Below are 6,000 nucleotides of genomic sequence, written 5' to 3' on the forward strand. Positions count from 1 at the left end.
ATCTTTTAATACATTCGTCTCATTTTGACAGTTTTGCTTAGTTTCAGCTTCAGTTCAGCTGTTCAACAGCTTCAGCTTATAGTTTCAGCTATCCAGCATTCAAACAGCATTTCTGCAAGAAACGCAAATTTTTCTAGTTATTATTATTATTATTATTATTATTATTATTATTATTATTATTATTATTATTATTATTATTATTATTATCAGAAGACATAATAACTGTATTTTTCAATAAGTACATGTGCCACTCCAGCAGGTGTTAAATCATCCATTATTACTTTTTTACATAGCTTAAAAAGTGTATTAAAGTCTAACTACATAAAATGTAGGATTTTTAATTATTTTTTTGAATAAAAATATGTGATCAGCAAATAGATCACATTGTAGGTGCAGAACCCAACCTTTGTCCCTCAGTGTTAGTTTTTCCTGTTATAACATTGCTTTCTGTGACCATCACATGTTTAATTTAACACCGTGTCCAGAGGGGCTGATGGCTTTGGCCGCTCTCTTTTCGGCTGGTGTTGGAGCTGTAGGCTACCAATGCCGGGCGGGTTTGTAATCGTGATGAATGACTCCGCAGCAGCTGGCCTGTGATGGAAAAGTAATGAGCAGAGGGAGCCTGCCTTTGCTGCACGTTGGCTTAAAGGAAGAAAAGTCCCAGTGGCTCCTCAGGTATGATCTTTTCTGTTTCACACTGAACATGAAGTCACAGATTCCTCACCTCATAAGGAGCGAGCAGATTCAGCTGGTACATACATGTACTAGAAATATTCAAGAAGACAGTGACAAATGTTATGCATTAAGAAGACATACAAGAGTACTATTCTGCTTTACTTTATGCTGTGCTCTTTTCTGGTTTATTTTATCCAGTTCTTTCTTTTTCAGCCTCTATGTAAAACAGCAGAGACATCTACTTCATTCATTTCATTTAACACACTGCATCCTGATACGTGTACCTACCTCCACGACGTAGGGTTAGACCGATATGAGTATTTCTATTGCCGATGCTGAGGCCAGTATCTAAATGTTTTCCACTTTATTTACATACTAAAATGTCAATAATAACAACAGCTGATGCACAACATTTCCGAACTTTAGTCATCTTTTGAACTCAGAATTTAACAATCTGTTGAATCTTAATTTTAAGTACTGCTGTAGAGACAAACTTGTTGTTGTTCTTCTTCTTCTTTAACAGTGACTGCCCTGTTGACTGATTTCTGTGGTGACCTCCTCTTTCTGTCTAAAGTGAAAGCTGGAATAAGACAGAAGGAAGATGGCCACTATGAAATCCCGCTTCCTTTCAAGACAGACAAGCCTAATCTTCCAGACAATAAACAGTGTGCAGTTCACAAGCTCAGCTCATTAGAGTGTCGACTGAGGAGAAATGAACAATATTACATGGACTATGTCAACTTCATGAACGAAATCATAAGCAGAAAGGATGCTGAGAAGGTGCCACAGTCTGAATTAGACAAACAGCCAGCATGGTACATACCACACCACGGTGTCTACCAGCCCCACAAGCCTGGGAAGATCCGTGTGGTTTTCGATTGTTCGGCACACTACCAAGAAACCTCTCTAAATGGCCATCTCTTGACAGGCCCAGACCTGACTAACACATTAGTTGGTGTGTTGTATCGATTTAGAAAGGGTCCTATAGCCATAATGTGTGACATCGAAAAAATGTTTCACCAGTTTCACGTTGCAAGGGAACATCAAGATTATCTCAGGTTCCTCTGGTGGGACGGAGGCGATTTGGATTCTGAACCTTTGGTGTACAGGATGAAGGTACACCTCTTTGGGGCAGCTTCATCCCCCAGTTGCTCCAACTTTGGACTGAAATACCTAGCTTCACAAGGCCAAGGCAAGTTCAGCCAAGAAGCCATCAAGTTCATCCAAAGAAGCTTCTATGTGGATGATGGCCTGACAAGTGTAAGCTCGACTGCTGAAGCCATACGCCTGGTAAGGGAATCAAGAGCTCTGTGCAAAACAGGAAATCTACGGCTACATAAGTTTGTATCCAGCAATGAGGGTGTGATTGTAACAGTTCCACCACAAGAATGTGCTCAGTCCAAAGATCTAAACATGGCTCTAGGAGAACTTCATATCGAGCGAGAACTTGGAGTTCAATGGTGTGTTGAGGCGTATGAATTTCAGTTCAGAGTGGTGGTAAAAGAAAACCCACTGACAAGGAGAGGGGTTCTCTCAACTGTTGCCTCAGTCTATGATCCACTAGGTTTCGTGGCTCCATTCCTACTTGTCGGCAAACAGATTCTTCAAACGCTGTATAGAGACAAAGTAAGCTGGGACGAACCTCTCCCCGAGCACATCCAGCCACAATGGGAGTCATGGCTCAAAGACCTGCCTCATTTGGCAGTTCTAAAGATTCCAAGAAGCTACCTTCCATCAAACTTTGGTGAAGTCTCACTATATGAGCTTCACAACTTTTCCGATGCAAGCTTCAAAGGGTATGGTGCATGCTCATACCTTAGATCGGTGAGTGAAACAGGACAAATAAGTAGTTCACTTGTCTTGGGGAAAGCAAGAGTAGCCCCTACCAAACTAACAACCATCCCAAGACTTAAGTAATCTTCAGCTGTGACCTCAGTCCGCATTGGTGATATCATCAGAGGTGAGCTGGAGATTGAAAATTTGCAAGAGTATTACTGGACTGACTCAAAGGTGGTCCTTGGCTATGTGAACAATGATGCTAAAAAGGTTCCAAACATTCGTGGCCAACCGCATCCAACGAATAAGATCTAGCACAAAACCTGAACAATGGCGATATGTCAACTCCGAAGTCAACCCAGCTGACAATCCTGCAGCTGTTCAAATTAAAGAATCCAACTGGCTGAAAGGACCCAACTTCCTTTGGCAGCAAAATCTCCCACATGAAGTGGGAATGGTGGGAGAAGTTGAGGCTACTGATCCTGAACTTTGGAAAGTACATGTTCATGCAGTTAAAGCAAGAGAACACAATCCAATGGTAAACCGTTTAACTAAATTTTCTGACTGGTCCAGAGTGGTGAGAGCAATTGCCAGGCTCAAGAGATTTGTCAAAGAATTCAAGGGATTTCAGTCGAGAACTAATGAGTCAACTAATCTTGAAGAACGAAGAGAAGCAGAGGTCTTCATCATCAAACTCGTACAAGAAGACGCATTTGCTGAAGACATAAAGAAAATGAGAGGCAAGAAGGAACACACTTTGAGCAGGCACAACAGGCTACGCCAGCTGAATGCTTTCCTGGACGAAACCAATGTTCTCAGTGTGGGAGGACGGCTGTCTCAGTCAGCCTTACACCATGGTGTAAAGCATCCAGCGATACTTCCGAAAAAATCTCACATGTCCGCTCTGCTAGTCAGACATCATCATGAGCGCATACACCACCAAGGAAGTGGCATGACAATGAATGAGTTGCGCGCAAACGGAAAATGGGTCCTAGGATGTGGAAGTGTGGTCTCCTCACACATTCACAATTGTGTAAAATGTAGACGATACAGAAGAACAACTGAGGTTCAACAAATGGCAAATCTACCAGAAGAGAGAATTGAGACATCTCCTCCCTTTACTTATTGTGGGCTTGATTGTTTTGGCCCCTTTATTGTGAAGGAAGGAAGGAGAGAGTTGAAACGATATGGATTGTTATTCCCCTGTCTATGTTCTAGAGCAGTTCACATAGAAACTCTTGACGATTTGACAACAGACGCATTCATGAATGCACTTCGATCATTCATAGCTATTTGAGGACCCGTGCGCCAGCTAAGATGTGATGGAGGAACAAACTTTGTTGGTGCTAGAAAGGAGCTTTCTGAGTTGCTTGAAGGAATGGAACAAAACCGTACAAGGGCGCTTGGTTGTGAATTTGTGCTGAATGTCCCATCAGCTAGTCATATGGGAGGAGTTTGGGAGCACCAGATTCGAACAATCCGAAGCATCCTGATAGCTATGCTCGACAAGTCCGGCAGCAGACTTGACACCACAACTCTAAGAACGCTTCTGTATGAAACAATGGCCATAATCAACAGCAGGCCACTAAGTGTCGAGCATCTTCACGATCCTACTGGTCCGGAACCCCTCCCTCCCAACCACATTCTAACCATGAAATCATCTGTAATTCTGCCACCTCCTGGACAATTCTGCAAAGAAGACCTCTATCTGCACAAAAGGTGGAGAAGAGTGCAGTTTTTGGCCAATGAATTTTGGCAACGATGGAAGCGAGAATACCTGCTAAATCTCCAACAACGACAGAAATGGCAGAAGACGTCACGGAACTTGCAAGCAGACATTGTAATATTGAAGGATGACAGTGCACCAAGAAACCAGTGGAAGCTTGCAAGGGTTGTGAAAGCCCTGCCCAGCGCAGATGGCAAGGTGCGAAAGCTAAAGCTTCTGCTCAGTGACACTACCTTTGATAAGGGAAAACCAATCACTAAATTAGTTTACCTTGAAAGGCCTGTTCACAAAGTAGTTACATTACTTGAGGTCACCTAAAACACACGCAAAGCTAAATGACCTACACTTAAACGTACACTCACACATCACTTCCTTATATTTTCTTTGAGGAAAATCTCTCATTTTAAGTCAATGAGTGATTTGGTGGGAGTGTTAATGCTGTTAAAATGTTCTGTGTAGATTTAATGATGTAGGTGACTGATTATATTAAGTTACATAATGTCATGAATATATAGTTGTGTTGAAATGTCTTTATTTGAAATATACATGTGTAAGGTGTAAGATAGTGTCTCGCGAGAATACCCTTAACGAGAGTACACAAGACTTTTTCATGGACTGTGAGGGAGCAGATGTCTCTCATGAAGCGATTTTAAGCTAAAGGTTTACTAAAGGAACGGGCAACACAAGGACTTAAGGACCCCTTTTCAGGATAAGCAGCCAACAAGTTCTCACAGCGTATTGGTGTAATGGTGAAGCCAAGGAGCCCAAGTAATAAAAGCCCGTTTCAAAGAACCGACCTGTGTCTGTGTGTCATGAAGAGAGCTACACATTTAAAGAGCAAGTCACCCCCAAATCCACTTATTTTTGTGCTGATAAACTATATAAACGAGTGTCTAATCATGCTGTAGACATGTGCAGTTGATAATTTGGCACTTTAGTGCATCTTAGTTTAAATCTAAATGTTCTGCCTAAAACTGTCGGTGTTGTGCACTCTTCAGGTAAAAACTCTGCACTGCATTTGATTTTAAATCTACCATTGTTATTGGCTAAGAGGTACACTATGATGTTAGCTGGTACATTACAGGGAGTGCAGAATTATTAGGCAAGTTGTGTTTTTGAGGATAATTTTATTATTGAACAACAACCATGTTCTCAATGATCCCCCCCCCAAAAACAATCATTAATATCAAAGCTGAATGTTTTTGGAAGTAGTTTTTAGTTTGTTTTTAGTTTTAGCTATTTTAGGGGGATATCTGTGTGCCCAGGTGACTTTTACTGTGCATAATTATTAGGCAACTTAATAAAAAACAAATATATACCCATTTCAATTATTTATTTTTACCAGTGAAACCAATATAATATCTCCACATTCCCAAATATACATTTCTGATATTCAAAAACAATACAAAACAAATCAGCGACCAATATAGCCACCTTTCTTTGCAAGGACACTCAAAAGCCTGCCATCCATGGATTCTGTCAGTGTTTTGATCTGTTCACCATCAACATTGCGTGCAGCAGCAACCACAGTCTCCCAGACACTTTTCAGAGAGGTGTACGGTTTTCCCTCCTCGTAAATCTCACATTCGATGATGGACCACAGGTTCTCAATGGGGTTCAGATCAGGTGAACAAGGAGGCCATGTCATTAGTTTTTCTTCTTTTACACCCTTTCTTGCCAGCCACGCTGTGGAGTACTTGGACGCGTGTGATGGAGCATTGTCCTGCATGAAAATCATGTTTTTCTTGAAGGATGCAGACTTCTTCCTGTACCAATGCTTGAAGAAGGTGTCTTCCAGAAACTGGCAGTAGGACTGGGAGTTG

The sequence above is a fragment of the Nothobranchius furzeri genome, chromosome 14 (genome assembly GCF_043380555.1).
Source record: "Nothobranchius furzeri strain GRZ-AD chromosome 14, NfurGRZ-RIMD1, whole genome shotgun sequence".
In the NCBI taxonomy this organism is placed as follows: Eukaryota; Metazoa; Chordata; class Actinopteri; order Cyprinodontiformes; family Nothobranchiidae; genus Nothobranchius; species Nothobranchius furzeri.